The sequence below is a fragment of the Tamandua tetradactyla genome, chromosome 9 (assembly GCF_023851605.1).
Source record: "Tamandua tetradactyla isolate mTamTet1 chromosome 9, mTamTet1.pri, whole genome shotgun sequence".
Classification (NCBI taxonomy): domain Eukaryota; kingdom Metazoa; phylum Chordata; class Mammalia; order Pilosa; family Myrmecophagidae; genus Tamandua; species Tamandua tetradactyla.
Window position 1 is genome coordinate 117,724,731 of NC_135335.1, and position 19,694 is coordinate 117,744,424.

The following is a 19,694-nucleotide window of genomic DNA, read 5'->3' on the forward strand; positions in this document are numbered from 1 at the left end:
ATGGCCTTCGGTCCTGTAGAGCTTAATGTGCAGCCCTGATATATCCCAGAGTATATTAAGCAGCTAATCAAAAGGTATTGGCAAATTCTCTTAAAGGATGGGAGAAAAAAGGTGGAACTATTAAACTTTACCAGTGGGGAAACCCCTGATACTGTGTCAAACAGTAGGGACGGACATGACATTCAAGGGTGAAAATCTCCCTGGCAGCCTGGAGATGACTCCCAGGGGTGAGCCTGGTCCTGGCAGGCGTTGAGTCCATGTTTTATGTTATGTAAATGGCACAGATTAATGAGAAGCACATAGCCAAAACATCTGCTTTAGCAATAGGCTTATAGAAGAGTCCTCTTAGAATAACAAAGCACAAACATTTTAAAGTCTAGTTCCTCAAAAATTATGGTCCCAAAATCCTATTGCTGCTAAGAGGCATTACAAAAACTATGTACTGAGCTAAATAACCCAAACCAAATTAATAACAGTGAAGCTAAACTATCAAAAACTTATATTTAAAGGAAAAGTTTAATTCTACCTAACAGCCTAAAGACCAACCCAAGTCAACACTGATAATGCACCAAAAGTAAAGCATTCTACCAGAAATTTGAGCTCTGCAAAAATTTCTGGCAACTCATCTTCTCAGCACACTACTGAATTGGTTCCTGAATAAAGTTGAGTTAATGCTAACACTCGAGTGTATGAATAGGCAAGATGAGTTACCCTGAATGACTCTGATAGGAGGTAATAGTCCATATTGTTACATAAAAATTTACTCCATAAAAAGAAAGGAAGAATTGTATTTGGAACCACAGAAAGGACTTCCAGTTTAGCATTAGTGGGCAGCCCCTTGAGAAGTAGACTTGAACTAAGGACTTTTAGATTGTGAATTCACTGACGGAGGACACAAAGCTAACAGCGGGATAAGAGAGGTCTTTTCTCTGAAAATTTGAAACCAGGATGTGAGGTGTGGGGAGAGGGGGAAGTGGAGGACCAGAGGAGGGTTAATGCTCCAGAAACACTTTGAGAAAGATGAAAGCTGCCTAGATCTTCTTGGTAAAAGCAGTCTTGTCTCAAGCCAAACTTGAAAGAAAGTGAGAGCTACGGTAGGGTTTGGAAGTTATGATGTGCACTAGCATAAATTAATGCAGTGCTCTTCAAAATTCAAAGAAGCCTGAAACACCTGCCTGGTCTTTCAGGAATTTTCCGCTGAAAGCTTCTATTTAAATAGCAATTCCAGAGATATTATAATTTTACATTTATGTAATCCTTATAATTTCTTAAGCCCTTTAAGAAACCTTATCTTAGGTTTGACAGATCCAAAAAGTGCCAAGAATTCTGGGGAGGGAAAGTTCTGAAGAGGCTACAATAATTTGGAATGGCCAGAAAATTTTTGGATGGAAATGTTCTGTGGGATTGAGGCCTGAGCTGGGATTTCAAAACAAAGTGTGATAAGAGGCTTTGAGCAGGTCAGATTATTGCCTTTGCATTAGAAGTCCATAGAACCACAGAAGACCAAACTGAAGAGGGCATGGCACACTAAGCTTTAGGCTACTTAGAACTCAGAGCCCTAGATGGGTTTTTGCAGTGTGGGGAACTGCTGGGGTTGGGAAAGATGTGCAAAATTGCAATAGAAATAAACAAACTCAAGCTCAGTTTCCTCCAATGCATTCTATCCATAGTCACCAAGAGTCTTTTTTTCCTAACATACTTTTTTTGTGCAACTCCTTCAAAAGCTGCCCCTCCATGGGGGAACTGCCTGAAAATGTAGGTCTGTGTTCCAGTAGCCATGTTACTTGAAGATGATTGTATAATGATAGAACTTTCACAATGTGACTGTGTGATTGTGGAAACCTTGTGTCTGATGCTCCTTTTATCTATCTTGTCAATAGATGAGTAGAACATATGGAATAAAAATAAATAATAGGGGGAACAAATGTTAAAATGAATTTAGTTTGAAATGCTAGTGGTCAGTGAAAGGGAGGGGTAAGGGATATGGTATGTATAGTCTTTTTTTTTTTCGTTTTGTTTCTTTTTCTGTTGACTTTTTATTTCTTTTTCTGCATTGATGCAAATGTCCTAAGAAATGATCATGATCATGAATATGCAACTATGTGATGATATTGTGAATTGCTGATTATATATGTAGAACGGAATGATCATATGTTAAGAATGTTTTTGTTCGTTTGTTGTTAAACTTTTTTTAAATAAATAAATAAATAAATAAAAGCTGCCCCTCCATGGAACAACACGAAATTTAAAATCTCAACCTTTACAAGATTTTCTATTTTCTACTATGTATCTCATCTTAGTGATGTAAGATCAGGGTGGCTGAGAAACTGTCTACCTTAGGGGCAGGCAATAATGGGGTGTATTGCCTGTAGAGAATTTAAAAACATAAATAAAACTTACTAAAGCCTGCAGGATTTTTATCATCATCCTAAACAGGAAGGGTAACTCCAAACAAGGCCAGTGAAAAAACTACTTGCTGGTCTAAGTTCTACACAATTGCTGAGGTTACAGTGGAGTTTTAATAATTTTTGCGTAAGCTTCAAGTGAACATATTTTATTATTTATCCTTTAAAAACATTGTATTTTATCATAGAAGCTAATTCAGAGAACTGTTTAACATCAGGGAACTCAGGTATTCATGTTCTTTTGGAAAGTAAATTTATAATGGAAGTTGAACTTCCTGAGGGGACCTAGTTAGTCTCCAACCCCTGGGGTTTACATATCTCTGCATTTAAATAGTAGATTTCAACTAACATGTAAAGCACAGTGATTACTAAAACAAAACTACAAGTTAAACTGCTTCAATTTTTGTCATTTTATGTGACCGCTTGGAGTTTTTTTATTTGGGCATAAACTTTAAAACACTGCAACAGTGCAAACTGTGACATGTAATATTTTTGTTTGATGATTGCAATTGTTAGTTCATTGTTCTAGTTTGTTAGCTGCCAGAATGCAATAAACCAGAAACAAAAAGGCTTTAGAAAGGGGAATGTAATAAGTTTCTAATTTACAGTTCTAAGGCGAAGAAAATGCTCCAATTAAAGCAAATCTACAGAAATGTCCAATCTGAGGCATCCAGGGAAAGATACCTTGGTTCAAGAAGGCCGGTGAAGTTCAGGGTTTCTCTCTCAAATGAGAAGGCACATAACAAACACAATTAAGGTTTCTTTCTCATCTGGGAAAGCACATGGTAAACACGGCATCATCTGCTATCTTTCTCTCCTGGCTTCCTGTTTCATGAAGCTCCCTGGGAGGCATTTTCCTTCTTCATCTCCAAAGGTCGCTGGCTGGTAGACTCTCTGCTTCTCGTGGCTATGTCACTCTTCTCTGCTCTCTCTGAATCACTCTCATTCTCCAAAATATTTCCTGTTATATAGGATTCCTGTAAACTAATCAAGACCCACCCAAATGGGTGGAGACACATCTCCACCTAATCCAGTTTAACAACCACTCTTGATTGAGTCACACCTCCAGGGAGATGATCTAATTACAGATTCAAACATACAGTACTGAACAGGGATTAGAAGAAATGGATGCCTTTACAAAATGGGATTAGGGTTAAAACATGGCTTTTCTAGGGTACACACACCCTTTCAGACCAGCACATTCATATATGAAGTATTTTACTGAATGTGAATAATATCTTTAAAATAGAAATTTATTCCTTTTTCTTTGTTAACTGTTTCAAAAAATGAATAGAGAAAATATGGTCACTTGGTAATGGATGATGGTGATGGTGGAACAACATTGTGGATGCAATTAATACCACTGAATTATATATCTGAATGTGGCTCAAGGGAGAAACTTTTTTTGAATGCCAAAAAATCAAACAGTATGATCACTACTGATTATTATATTACTATTACAGAAAACAATTTCATTGTATGGAGGGGGGATAATTTAAAAAATGGGTACCCGGTATAAATCCTGTAGGTATGTCACTCTTCTCATTTCGCTGCAAGGAGCAAAGTCACTGTGAGGACCCAGGGCTGGCACCCTGCCCCTTCTCCATTCTGAGAGCAAGTCATGTAGCCCCCTACATGACCTGGACAGAAGTTAAAGGTCAGAGAATGTAAACCCCCCTCACCTAACAACCAAATCTCACAAGAGTCTGCTGAAACTCCATTGAAACCAAATCTCATGAGATTCTCAGAGAGACTGGATATGTCTTGTTTGCTCTTTTTTCTTGTTTAGCTTATGTTTAACATCCTAAATCTCTAGCCCTCTTGTTTGTTTAGAAACCAACTTAATTTCAACATTATACAAGAACTATGCTCCTATACCCCTCTTCCCTCCACCTTTATATAGTTCTTGCCACAAATTGCATGTTTATACACCATGAGTCCAAAAACCACTAATTTCTCATTACATTTTATGCATTTGCCTTTTAGATCCCATAGGAAGTTGGGCATGTTACAAATAAAAAATGCAATAGTATGGCATTTCTATTTACTCATGTCATTACCCTTACCAGAGTGATCTTTATGTCTTCATGTGGCTTTGGTCAATTGTCTCATGTTCTTTCCTTTCAACCTGCAGAACTCCCTTTAGTATTTTTCTTATAAGGCTGATCTAGTGCTGATGAAGTCACTCAGTTTTTCTTTATCTGGGAATATCTTAATTCCTCCCTTATTTTTTTCAAAGATAGTTTTGCCAAAATCAGAATTCTTCATTGGTAGTGTTTTTCTTTAACACTTTAAATGTCTTCCCACTCCTCCTTGCCTCCATGGTTTCTCATGAGAAGTCAGCACTTAATCTTACTGAGATTTACTTCGATGTGACACATCGTTCGTCTCCTGCAGTTTTAAAAATATTCTCTTTATCTTTGGCATTTAACAGTTTGACTATAACATGCTGTGGTGTTGGTCTATTCAGGTTTATTCTGTTTGGAATTTTTTATGTCTTGGATTTGTATATTCATGTCTTTTGTTAAATTTGGGACATTGTTAGCCAATTATTTCTTTGAATGTTCTCTCTGCCCCTTTGTCTCTTTTTTCTTCTTCTGGGACTCCCACATATATCAATTGATATGCTTGATGGTTTCTAGCATCAGGATCTGTTCGTTTTTCTTCATTCTTTCCTTTTTCTACTCCTCAGGTTGAACGATTTTAATTTTCTTATCTTAAAGTTCATTTATTCTTTCTTCTGCCAGGTCCAATCTATTGTGGAACACATCTGGGGAATTTTTAATTTTTGTTACTGTGGTCTTCAGCCCCATTTGGTTCCTTTTCATAATTTCCAATTCTCTATTGATAGTCTCTTTTGTTGATCTTTCATTATCCTGATTTCCTTTAGGTCTTTGTCGATATTTTCCTTAGCTCTTTTAGCATAATTAAGACCTTTTTTTAAACTTCTTTTTATTGTATAATATAACATATACACAAAGCAAAGAAAGAAAAAAAGCAACAATAACTCCACCATCACCTTTGATCTTTCTATCTCACTTTTTAGGGGTATTTGGGCTATGGCCATTTCTAACTTTTTCATGTTGGAAGGGGCTGTCAATAATATGGGGTAGGGAGATGGAACTAGCTGATCTCTAGTTCCATCAGCTAGAGATGGAACTAGCTGGGCCCTCTATGTTTTAGGACCTAACTGGTCCAGGGACCCATCTGAAGTTTGTAGGTTTTTGGAAAGTTACCCTAGTGCATGAAACCTTGGTAGAATCTTATATATTGCCCTAGGTGTTCTTTAGGATTTGCTGAAATGGTTTTGGTTGGGGCTTGGCAAGTTATGATAGGTAGCAATGTCTAACTGAAACTCGCAAAAGAGTGACCTCTGGAGTAGCCTCCTGACTATTTGAATGCTCTCAGCCACTGATACTTTATTAGTTACACTTCCTTTTGCCCTTTTGGTCAGGATGGAATTGTTGATTCCATGGTGCCAGGGCCGGACTCACCCCTGGGAGTCATGTTCCATGCCGACAGGGAGATGTTAAAGGTCAAAGAATCCTTCCTGGATGTCATGTCCCATGTAGTGGGGAGGGCAATGATTTCACTTACAGAGTTGGGCTTAGAGAGTGTGAGGCCACATCTGAAAAACAAAAGAGGTATTAGGATCATTTAAAAAAGTCTTTGGAATGTCTGAGATCTGACCCTTGTCATTTATGGTTTCTAATGTCTTAATCTTCTCCTTGCCTTGGCCTTCATTTCCTGTTTTTTGTATGTTTAATTGAAACCTGGACATTCTGATATTTTATTATGTTATCACTGGAATTTAGATTTTGAGGCATCTATCCCTTAAGCTTGTGTTATGACAGAAATATGTTTGAATGCCAGGCACTAACAAAAATGAATGAATGAATGAATGAATGAATAAAATAAGGAAAACACCCTTCTTAGTCTTTGCAGATTGACCTGTGCAGAGTGCTCTCCTTCAGAGCTTATCCGTATTGTGATTTTAGAGGAAAGCTTCAGGCCAAAGCTTAGGGGTCTCCCTATCATTTCTGCAAATGCATCTTCTCTTGAGCATGGTGTTTGGCCTTAGGAGTCCCTCCATTTACATGGCTGAGAATTTCTCCTTTTCTCTAGAAAATGGTTTCCCCATCAGCCTAGGCAGTGCACTGCATGTCACACAGCCAGCAATTCTTTGCCCAGGTATCTAATTGACTACTCTCCACAAACATTCTATAGGGGAAGTCTGTGAGCTGCCTTCCACATGCAGGGCAAGTTCTGATACAGGAGTGTCTCAGGTCACCACCAGACAGATTGGAACAGACATACATACTCCCAGTATGTATACAATGGTTACTCTGCTCTTTCTGGAACTGGGACCAGGGATCCACACAGGGAGTGCTCCTGCCTCCACATCAAATGTCAGTGAGGAGTGGGGGAAATTGTACCAGTTTCTTTTTATTAATAAAATTTTTTTTTGGTTAGAGAAGTTGTAGGTTTACAAAAATATCATGCATAAGATACATAAAATACAGAGTTCCTTTATACCATCCCATTATTAACACTTTCCATAGGTGAGGTACTTTTATTATAATTCATAAAAGAACATTTTTATAGTGATATTAACTATTTGGTCCGTTGTTTGTAATAGGGTTCATTGTGTTGTACAGTCCTACGTTTTTTCTTTTAATTTTTATTCTAGTAACATATATATGACCTAAAATTTCCCTTTTCACCAATTCCCATATATAATTCAGTGCTATTAGTTACATTCACAATGTTGTGTTATCATCAACACCATACCAAAACTTTACAATCAACTGCAAAAGAAATTCTTTGTGATTTAAGCGTTAACTCCCTATTCCCTACCCCTAATTCAGCCCCTGCTAACCTATCTTCTAGGTTCTACCTCTGTGAGTTTGCTTCTGCTAAAATCCGTGAGATCATACAATATTTGTTCTTTGTGCCTGACTAAATTTCATTCAACATGATGTCTTCAAGGTCCATCCACATTGTCACATGTATTAGGACTTTGTTCCCTCTTACAGCTGGATAATATTCCACGGTATGTATATATACCACATTTTATCCATCCATTCATCAGTTGATGGACACTTGGGTTGCTTCCACCTTTTGGCAGTTGTGAATAATGCTGCTATGAACATCAGTGTGCAAATGCCAGTTCGAGTCCCTACTTTCAATTCTCTGATTATACCTAGAAGGTGGATTGCCAGACTATATGGAAATTCTATACTGAGTTTTTTGGGGAACTGTCAACCCATCTTCCACAGTGGCTGCACCATTTTACATTCCCACCAACAATGAATGAGTGTTCCTACTTCTTCTGTTTGTTTTTGTGCAGAATTTTCTCCCCAGCTTTTATGCTCTTTTAACTTCTCTCCCTCACTCAGTGTCCCCTTTTCATTACACTTTTCAGATCTGGGATTCAACCCCCCTCCCTACCTTCCACCTTTTAAAAAAATAATAGCTAATACTTAGTAGGTAATAATAATAGCTAATGTTTACACAGTGCTTAACGCTATACCAGACATTATGCTAAGTGATTAGGTACACTGACTTGTTTAATCTTCATAACAACTCTATGAGGGATATATAACTATTATCAGCAATCCCATTTACAGATAAGGAAATTGAGGCACAGAGAAGTTTAGCAAGTTGCCCAAGATTGAACAGCTAATAGGTGGTGGAGCTAGGATTCAAAATCAGATTGAAGGCGTCTTTTTTTTTTTTTTTGAGGGTATCTTTTAACTATTATAATATGTGTAGTAGTTAAGCACTGAGCTAAGCATATATTTACTAGCATTATCTTTGTTTTTGAAGGTAAGGAAACTGAAGTACAAAGAGATAAAATAATTCACACAACATCACCTAGTTTGCAGGTGGAGGAGCCAGGATCTGAACCCAGGCAGTCTGATGTCCACACCTTAGTCACTATGCTCTCTCTCAATGTCCACACAGATTTATGGTGAAGGTATAACATCCAAGCAATTTAGAAGAACTCAGAGTGAAAGGGATCACTTCCTTCCCTCCTCCTGCTCACTCTCCTTGTATTAGAATTCTGGTGGGAGCCTGGCCGGCTGGGACAGCCTGGTCGAGGTGGGGCTTGAGCTGAGACTTAAGGCTGACATCAGGGTGGACCTGAGTAGTCCTGGAAGGAGCATCAGCTGAAGCCCCCCCATGCTGAGAGGGACCTCCTCTGTGTGACTGGAGCCTGGGGAGGCACCCAGCTGCAAAGGGCAGCATGCCTCACAGACGCACCACACGACCCCAGGTAGCAAGTGGCCTGTCCCAGGTGCAGGGACGTTGAGCTACGTGTGCTGTGAGCTCAGTGGTCCCAGAGCATGGGTGTGACTTTCCCATGAGGCCATGAGGCCTCTCCAGAGATGGCAGCAAAGTCGGCCGTGCCTCCTGCCCAGCAGGCATCCATCAGATCAAGAAGCTACAGCTTCCAGTCCTGACTCAAGAAGATTTCTACAGACACTGCAGGACAGGAAGGATTTTTAACATGATAGTACAAATAAATTTGTTTCACCTCTAAGACCACTAAGTGACCTTCCAGGCCCTTAGGGGGAGAGAGAGGAGCGAGTCAGGCATAGTCCATCCCTACCCAGGCACTATTCAAAGTCTAATGTTCCAACCCATGGTGACCCACCCAGTGAAGACTATGTGATGGGACCAGGCGAGGTGGCCTGGCATTGTGGCTCAGCGCCACAGCTCTGCAGTCCGACAACCTGGGGTAGCAGTGATCCTGGTTCCACCAACTGCCAGCTGTGCAACTATGTTACCTGCTGAGCCTGTATTTCCTCATTTGCAAATGGAGACAATGATAGCAGTAGTAATTTATTGTAGGGCTGTTATGCAGATGAATAAATAGGATAATGAATGTAGTGCACCCACTAAGGTGGGTAAGTGTTCAAGTAAATGTGAGCTGTAATTAATTTAGTTTCAAAGTCTTCCTTCTATGTTTCAGCAGATTTCATGTTTTGCATTTAATTTATGATGCTTTGAGGTTTGGCTTTTGGCTTCCCCATTTCCCTAAAACTGCTTTCCCCAGGAACACCACTGACCTGCTCTTGGACAAATCCAACAGTCACTCCTCTGATTTCATCTTCATTTCTCATCTTCTCTGCCCAGGATGCTGGGAACTCCTCCCCATGTCTTGAAAATCACCAAGGTGTCTATGAATCTGCAGCCACTTGGTTTCCCTCCGACCGATATGGTGCCAACTTTGAGGTTTCCTTCATGGGCTCCTAATCCCCAACCCCCTACCCCTACCCCCCACCCCACACTCAGGGCTCTGCTGCCACCTCCCTGTTCTTCTCACTCCAAACTCTCACTCTTCCAGATCATGCTTTTAACTATATTTGTATGTGATGCTTTCTGATCTCCTAAACCATTTCCGAAAGCTCCCCTGAGCTCAAAACCTGCCGACCCAATTTGGACAGCCCACTGGACACACCCAAGATTGGACCAGTTCCCTCTGTTCCAAACTGTTCTCCCTCTGCCTTCCATGTTGCTTAACAGCATGTAGTGGTGGTTTACACCCCAAACCACAGAGCCCTCCTGGACACTTCCTTCCCTTCAATTTATATAAAACCATAAATTGTCAGTATACCCTGTGGTAGCTGAATAAACCGCCCCCCCCCCCACCAAAGATATCCACCTCCTAATCCCAGGAACCTGAGAATGTCACCTTATATGGCAAAAGAGACTTTGCAGATGTGATTAAGTGAAGGATATAGAGATGGGGAGAGTATCTTGCATTAATTGGGTGGGTCCAAGGTAATTACAAGAGTCCTTATGAAAGGGAGACAGAGGGAGAATTGATCACAGCAGAAGAAATAGGAGATGGTTGAAAACAAGAGGTTGGAGTGACATGAGGAAAGAATGCAGGTGGGAAGCTGGAAAAGGAAAGGAAGTGGATTCTTCCTTAGAGCCTGCAAGAGGAACCGATATCTTGACTGTAGTCCAGTGAAATTGACTTTGGATTTCTGGCCTCCAAAACTGGAAATCATAAGTTTGTATTGTTTTAAGCAACCAAGTTTGTGGTCATTTGTCAAAGTAGGCACAGGAAACTAACATATTCCTCATTTGAAATGGTTCTCCCATCTGTTCTCTTCTCCTCATCCTTCCTAGCCCTCATCACCTCTTGCCTGCAACATCTTCCTAAATCTTTCTGCATCCTATAATGATGTTTATAACACATGCCAATGACAGTCCATTGAAATCAGAACTGGCAGGGACACTCAAAGTCTGCTATGACAGACTTCCACCTATGGTTTCTGCTTCATCTCTTTGGCTCTTTCTGCCCCACCTTTTAGCTACAACACAGCAATTTTTAAGGGGTCCACACAGCAGCTTGTTTCCTCCCTACCAGATTTTTATGGATAGACTTGAGAAGGTCTGTGAATTTTCTGAAGTTTAGGGCAAAACTCGTTGTGCTTGCATGTGTTCATGCACGTTCCTGAGACGGGCTCCACAGCCTCTACTCAGATGATCATATCCTGGTGACTGTCCATAGTTTCCTGCACACATCCTGCTGCTTCGCTCCAGCTCGCCCCTTATTCCCATTGGCCTAGAATGTTCTTCTCCCAGAACTCCCTCATCGCATCTGGGTCTCTCCTTCAGTGTCCTCTCCTCAGAGAGTGCTGAAGGGGGCAGCTCACAGGAGGAAACCTCATTTTCCATCTGGGACAACCCCTTCCTGCCCAGGATTTGTGAACCACCCACTTTTTTTTCCCCCTCCTGTAAGGCTTTTATGCCTCTGGTTTCTTACTGTTAGGGCACCTCACTTGTGGTAGTTAAGTTCAGTTGTCAACTTGACCAGGTGAAGGTGCCAGTTCTTTTGCTGTGAACATGACCCAATGGTATGTGAAGCTCATCTGTTGCTCATTGCATCTGCAGTTGGCTAGGAGGCATGGCTGCTGCAATGAATGCTGTTTGATTTAATTGGCTGGTGCTTAAATGAGAGACTCAGCGTAGTGCAGCCCAAGCAGCTCAGCATACCTCATCGCAACACTCGCAGCTCAGCCCAGGCCTTTGGAGATGCAGAAAGGAATCACCCCGGGGAAAGTTGTTGGAACCCAGAGGCCTGGAGAGAAGGCCAGCAGAGATCACCCTGAGCCTTCCCATGTAAGAAAGAACCTCAGTTGAAAGTTAGCTGCCTTTCCTCTGAAGAACTACACGTTTTTAACAAAATAAATCCCCTTTTATTAAAAGCCAATCCATCTCTGGTGTGTTGCATTCCAGCAGCTAGCAAACTAGAACACCACCCCAGGGAACCAGATGGGGTCAATTCAGAAAGGTCCATTTTGCATTTAGTTGATCCAGCAAACAGAGGCTGGATGGAGTGTGTGTACCTCTTGACAAAAGTTCTATCACTGTCTCTCTTTTCCCTTGGAGGTATTTTTGTATGCAGCACTCCTCAGCCATTTGTGTTCTCCCCCAGGTCTCTGTGGACTTGGGTCCCTGTTCCTGGAATAGCATGGGGTTCTAGTTCGCTTCTGTGAATGGCTCTATGATGTACATCTGCAGCAGGAGGAGGCTGTCTCTGTGCAACTACCAAGCTGCGTGGGACCAAGCAAGGGAGAGCCGTCTGAACTGGTGGGTCCAGGATGGAAATTTCTTACCTGATTCTGGCATTTGTTTTACTTTTTCTTTGATTCAGCATTTGTGGAGTCTTCCTGTCTCTATCATAACTCCAGAGATCCAGGCAGGTGGGATTTGTCGTTTTATTAGTTGATTCTAAGGGGCGACTTTTCCAGGGGATGTCATATGACATCATGTTGATGATGCCACCTAAATCCTACCCGTTTTAAGCACCTAATCCTTGATTTGGCTCCTGTCCTTTTACTGCTGTCTTTAAACATTTCCTAGAGCTTTGAGAAAGATGTTTCTGCTAGTTTTTACTGGTTGTTCGAAGTTTCTGTGGAAGATGGAGCCCTGCAGCGTCTCACTCCACCATCTTGATCCTGGCCTTCAGCTGACATTTTAAAGTTAGCTGAAATGTTTTTAAATCACCTCTATTCCTTGATTATTATGTAAATATATACAGTTTATATGATATTAATTATTTGAACTCTGAGACCATAATTTTCATAACTTCTTTACTTGCAAGTGATAGAAACCCAAGTCCAACCAGTTTATGCATAAAGGGGAATTTGTTGACTTTGAGAAGCAAATGGTCCAGGAGTCTAGTTGGCTCCAGGGTAGATTCAAAGTTGCAAAGGATATAATCAGGGCAACCTCTCAGACCATCTCTTCCCTCTTCTCTGCTCCTCATAGCATATTAGTTTCATGCGCTCACATTTAGGAGTATGGCTGCTGTCAGCTCCAGTATGCACATATTACATCCAGTGATTACCAGGAAGACAGACTCTCTTCCAGCATCCATCCTGCACATCTCTGAGAAGCCCCTGATGGGCCTTGATTTGGGGCATGTGTCCATCCTTGAACCAATCACCGTGTCTGATCAGCTATTCTGGATCACATGCCCACTATTGTGGGGGCAGAGCTTTGTAAATGACCACCCCATCGTGCAGCGGGGGAGGGACGAATCCTCACTGGAAAAGCTGAGTGCTTTTAATCATGCAAAAACAACAAGTGGGGCAGTACGACGGTGGCTCAGTGGCAGCATTCTCATCTGCCATGCCGGAGACCTGGGTTCGATTCCCAGTGCCTGCCCATGCAAAAAACAAAAACAAAAACAAGTACCCACAACATAGACCTTGGCTTAATTATCCTAGTATCCCCTACTAAGATTGAGCTCATAGAAGCAGCTTGGTATTAAATATAGAATGGATTAACAATTAAGAACTAATAGCCCTTTGTATATCCAAAACATTTTCACAGACATTATTTTATTGAAGGTTTGGGTACCCCACCAGGTTACCAAGACCACCCAAGCTGCTTGCTGAGAGTAAGGGAATACGGGATGGGTAAGGGAAGAAGGTAGTTACAAATGTGAGTGATGTTCATATGCCCAAAGACACGAGGACTGTTGTGGTTATGCATATTTCTTCCTTGTTTATTATGAATATTTGTATATATACAAAAAGAAAATATCTTTGTTTTCTTCCCTATCTTGTCACCTTATCATATGACATAATTTATATTTACTTCATTCATAGTAGTTAAGTTGCTGATTTTAGAGTGAATATTACTAAAGGACTTGCATTCTCTTTCTGGGGACAAAGGGAGTTTCTGGTTGTATGCAGAATTGAACTATGTTCAGTGAAAGTATGACTGTTATTGTTCTTACTTAGAGATTAAGTATGGTTTAACACAATGTGTATGAGGGCCAAGTTGACAAGGGGTAGACCATGAGAGTGAGTTCATGTTTCAATCTGGCCAGGTTATGTTGTCCAGTCATTGGGTCAAGTAGGTATTGGTCTGATTGTTACCATGAAGATATTTCATGGATTTAAATTGTGAGTCATTTGATTGCATCTATGGCTGATTACAGCTACAATCTACAAAGGAGACTGCCGTTAGCAATAAGAGAATTCTTATCCCATCAGGTGAAGGCCTTAAAAGGAGATCTGATGACTCCAGCAATCAGAAAGAAGAATTTCTATCTCTACCCCAGCCAGCCAGCTTCCCCTGGGGAATTCACTGAAATCTATATTGGTGTTCCAACTTGTGGCCTGACCTAAGGAATGTGGACTTGCCAATCCCCATGATCATGTGAGCCAATTCCTATAATAAATCTTATAATAGTTACATGAATATCTCCGGTCAGTTTTGTTTCTCTGGAGAACCCTGAATAAAATACCAAGATTTTGGGGATTTCTGTCACCTCAGCATGACCTAGCCTATCCTAACTGAATCACTGTGGTTGGCCTGGCTACTTTGTACATGGATGTTTTAGTCTATATCAATGAAAGTATATGGAAATATTTGGTTAGTAAGAAAGCAGAAGAAATTAACCTTGCCAAATAATGGTTTTGTTATTTCTTGTGAGTTCTACCTTAAGCCTAAGAATGTCACAAAGTGAGGACCTTCATCCCTTTATTAGTATGGTAGATAAGGGAGGCACAGAGTCAAAAAACCTCAGCTTGATTTCCAAATTCAGTATTTACACCTCTTTGACTTAACCTTTTGAGATTTACTTTCCTCACTTATAAAATAAGGGCTGGGAGGTGATGAAAATAGCCAGCTTGCAAGGGTAGAAATATTACTCAGGGGACGTTGTTTTGGTTTGCTAGAGTTGATGAAATGCTGTACACCAGGGATGGGTTGGCTTTTACAATGGAGATTTAACTTACAAGCTTACAGTTCTGAGGCCATGAAAAATGTCCAACTCAAGGCATCATCAGGCAAGATTTCTCCCTGAAGACTGGTTACCAGTGAGCTTGGGCTCCTCTGTTAGATGGTAAGGCACGTGGCAACACCTGCTGGTCCTTCTCTCCCAGGTTTTGCCGCACTGAGCTTGTTTGGGGCTTTTTTCTGTCTTTTATACTACTTATATAAAGGACTCCAGTAAGAGGATTAAGACTTGCCTTGAATGAGGTGGATCGCATCTCAATAGAAATAACCTAATCAAAAGGTCTCATCTACAATAGGTCTATACCTACAGGAGTGGATTAAAAGAACGTGATCTTTTCTGGGGTATATACAGCTTCAAATCATCACAGATATTTACAAAGTGCCTATGTAGCACTTTCTGTAACACTTCAGATGATTTAAGCTCAAAATAACAGAAAACCAAGCTTCCCTAGCTCTGGGTGTGCAATTGATCCTTACATTGTTTGCTTTTGTGATTGTCCGATGGCTGCCAGCAACACTGGGATAACTAGATGGAGGAAATTTGCTCCTCACCAGCAAGTCTTACTGGCCTATCTTAGAGCTTTTGCCTTTTTCTGGACTATTAACAGTTACTGGGGATGGTTATGTGCTAGTTGGTTTAGGTGAGAGTTCCTCAACAAACACTGGTAAAGCAACTAGGATTAACTTTAGCCAATCAGCCCTACCCTTGGAGCTAGGCGTGGGATCAACTTCTCCTAAAGTGCCTGGCTACATGGGGAGGGTAAACACAAGAATGAAATTGGGATTTAGTGAAGTGAGAAGAAAGGGGTAAAGGAAGTTGGGAGGTATATAAATGTATTCAATAATTATGCACCAGGCATTGAGGTGGGAGATGTGGTCAGAGAGAGCTCACAGATTGGTGTAGGAGGAAGGCAATTAAACAAGCCTTATCCTATGATGGCATGGGTTTGGGGATCAGAAAGACATAGGCTTTTGAGTTCCAGCTTTATGCCTTTGTAGCCATGTGATCTGAAGCAAGTTGTTTAGCACCTTTGAAACTCAGTTTCCTTATCTCCAAAATGGAGATAATATTTAACTTGAGATGTTGTAATGGCAAGTGCGTAAAATATGCCTGTGATACATGCAAGGTACTCACACAACTTGTATCCTCTATTTCTTTTCTTATAAGGTATGACATCTATGGGAACACAGTAAAGAATCAATTTATCTGCCTGCAATATCAGATCAAGTTTCTGGATCACAGGTATGATGGTGAGCACAATTTCCAGAGGACTAGCATGAGGAAATGGAATAATGCCTATGCATTTCTGTTGAATGCTAGGTTTTGACTTTACTTCACTTAGATAAAAATAGTCAAATTCCTATACTGAAAATTCTTAAAGCTCAAAGCAACTTTCTTTTTTTTGATATTATGCAACCTAATATTGCACATAAGTCCTGTTATACAGAAAGGAACAAATACTTGATATTCATCTTCATTGTGTTCTGTGGGCTGGTTTCCTGTTATTTTTTCCCCTTTGACTAGGGGAAGGGAGTAAAGGGAACTTCCTCATTAATCTAATACTGTAATGAATATATTTGAAAAAATAAACAAGAAGGCAAGGGCAGAGCTTCTGACGAGATTACTAACAGCATAATTCAATTCCAATATACTTAAGGATAGTTTGTTGTAACTGAGTGTGGTTCATTTACTCAAGTAAAAGTACAAAGCACCCTAAGGAGGGGCCCACAGGGAACCCAGATGAATGAGATGGAAAGTTAGCCCTCAGTGCATGTTTTAGGAAGAGGGACCCACACATACTTATGTAATAGAAGGTAGAAAGCAATTTAACATTAAATGGTAAAAAGATTCAGATAAAATGTTGTTGGATTTGTGCAGAATTCACAGAAATCACTTCTTACATAAGAAAAGTTAAAGAAAGTTTTGTTGTTGCTGTTTTTGAATAGAGGAAGTGGTATTTCTTCTCAGTCTTGAAGGACTGGAAGGAGAACATTTCAGGTAGAGGAATTAGGGAAGTCACAGAGAAAGAACTCTGAGGAGCACATGGGCAACCAGGTGAGCACATCCACTCAGAGTGAGAACGCTATCTCTAGTACTCATCCAGCAATTAGCTGTCGTTTTGTTTTATTATTATTGGTTCATTTTTTAAATGAGAGACCTCATATCCTAGATTACATGAGGAAGACAGCTGTACAAAAGCATGCACTGATTCCTTTTCGTATCGCTTACCCTACTTAGTAAATAAATACATAATACATATATTCTGCTTGATTAATAAAAGGTAGAACAGCAGGCAAGAAAATTGGTTGATGATTAAAGGCAGAAGAGAAAGAAATGCATCACCAGAGGGAAAAAAAATGTTATGAAATGTCAAACTTTTTTTTTTACTTTTAATTTTTTTCTTTTTTTTTTTGGAATGGGCAGGCTCCGGGAATCGAACCCGGGTCTCCATCATGGCAGGCGAGAATTCTGCCACTGAGCCACCATCGCCCACCCTACTTTTAATTTTGAAATAATTTCAAACTTATCTGACAGTTGCAAGAAAGTCACTAGTTAAATGAATTAGGATCTTTTTTACTTTCTTTTACTCATACTTAGAATTAAAAAAAAAACTGTTCCTTTTATTTGAAGGTATTAGATAATAATGACACTAATAGGTATTTGATAGCATTAGAAATTAACCATTATGCAACAACCAATGAAATATTTTGTTGAGTCAAGCAAGGACCAACAATGAACATTAAAAGCTTTCCCTGCATGAAAGTTGTTGTGGAATAAGATAGTCACACAGAATCAAAGTATCACCCCATAGAATGCTTATTAATTTTAAAGGGAAAAGAGAGATCTGGGGGACACTGCCTTAACCGGACAATCACTGAACATGAGTCATCCTGGCACAACTTGCCAAGCGTGGAACCACAATGTGATATGGTCCGAAGTCCACAGCATCACCTCTGTAATACGCTTGCCAAAATGCTTCTTCTAAACCTAATAATTAGAGGATAAAACAGAAACATCCAGACTGTAAGACATTCAAAAGGACAACTGGACCTGATTCTTAAAAAAATAGCTATGTCCTGAAAGACAAAGAATGGCAATGGGATTATTCAACATTAGAGGAGACTAGAGACATAACAACCAAATGCAAGGAATGATTCTTGATTGGTTTCTGGATTTAAAAAAAATAATAAAGCTATAAGTGACATATCTGCGACAACTGGGGAGATGTGACTATGCCCTACATATGAGGATTATAGCATTAATGTTAATTTTCTTCAGTGTGTTACGGTGCGGTGGTTACATAGGAGAATGTCTTGGTTCCTAGGAGATACACAGTGAAGAATTATGGGTGAAGTGTCATGATACCTGCAAATTATTTTTAAGTGGTTAAGCCAACATATAAAAAGTATAAATGGTTGAGCATAAACAGTTGAGCAAAAACGTATACTGTGTACACATTTCATATGATGTGTGCATGTATGTATAAGCATATAAACATATATATACATAGGCATTTATATATGCACATACAGATGCATACCAGAGAGAGAGAAAGCAAAGGTAGAAAATGTTAACAATTGGCAAACTTAGGTAAAGGATAGGTAGGGTGTTTGTGCTATTTTCTCAACTTTTTTGTAGGTTTAAACTTTTTCAACATAAGTCAGGAAAAATTAAAATATGTCTTTTCCTTAATTGTCAAAAACAACATATGCTTGTTCATTGAGACATTTTAGAAAATATAAAAAAAGCATGAAAAATAAAATAATCATGTGATCTTTTTTTTTTCCCTGTCAGAAATATCTCCTTTCTTTCTGTCCTGCATCTCTTCATAGGAGCTCTGTGGCAAAGGCCAATCTAATTAAGATTCCTATAAGAAAAAGAATAGGAGTAGTTCATATTTCTACAGATCCCATCAGTTGGGTTTCAGATAACTCTGGCTCTTTCTCAAGTTTAATCCTTGTCTAGTCTGAAGCTACAAAATTTTCAGATAAATGCTCAAGTATTCAAAAATTATTTTTAAATAATTTTAAATTATATTTTAAATGCTTAGATTGAGACTCAAAATTCCACAAAATTCAACAAAGTTATCACTATGAAATATTAAAAACCCACCAAAGACCTTCCATTGCTGTTAGAAGAAAACACACACTGGGTGCACGGCATCCAAGGTCAAACCTCTGCCGTTCTCATACTTCATATCCCCCACTCACTCCTTCCTTCTAGCTTCCTATACTTACAATGTCCAAAATGGTCTAGATCCTGTCTTAGAATATTTTCTGCCCAGATCTCTGCATGGTTGGCTCCTTGTCATTTAAATCTCAGCACAAATGTTACCTTTTTAGAACAGCTGCCTTGTGACCACCTTACCCAAGGCAGCCCCTCCTCCACTGCCACTCCCACCCTCTCTGCCCTCTTAACCTGTTTCCTTTCTTCAATTCACTCAACAGTATCTGAAATGATCGTGTTCATTTTCCGTTTAATCACCTTTGTTGCATGTCTCCCCCCAGAGTGTAATCTCCCATGACAGACTTGTTTGTCTTGATTCCACTGTATCTCCAGGGCTTAGCACAAGGACTGGTATCTAGCAGGTGCTCAATAAATATTATTCGACTGTATAAATATTCCTGTCCATACATAGTTCCCAAATGTGCCACTGAGAACACACCCTAGGTGGGTTAGAATCAGCATTTCAGGAGCTGCAGTGTTTCCCTTTAGAGACTCCTAAAATGTCTCCTAAAGAAATTCCAAACAAATCAGAAAGGAGCCACTTAGAAGCTCCAGTAATGAATAAAAGGAGAACTATACCTCATAGTCAACAGAATTTCAAGAGGAATTTTTTTTCGAGAGGAATTTTTGATCTGCTTAAAATATATCAATTTCATCCCAACTCAGTTCAAGTGCTGTTTCTAATGTTTTGATTCTTTGCAATAAATTTAATGTTATTATTATTATTATTATGATTATTTTTAAGTTTGGGGATACAGGAGGTAAAGACTTCCATGTATTTACAA

At 39.8% G+C, this 19,694-nt stretch overlaps 1 long non-coding RNA gene across 1 annotated transcript in view; it reads right to left on the reverse strand.

Annotated features, from left to right (window-relative positions):
• LOC143647412 (uncharacterized) overlaps positions 1-19,694 on the reverse strand; it is a 93,890-nt gene that overhangs the window by 66,701 nt on the left and 7,495 nt on the right. The window contains exon 2 of the long non-coding RNA XR_013158041.1: positions 5,900-6,033. This is a non-coding gene — a long non-coding RNA (uncharacterized LOC143647412). The remainder of the gene's footprint in view (positions 1-5,899; positions 6,034-19,694) is intronic.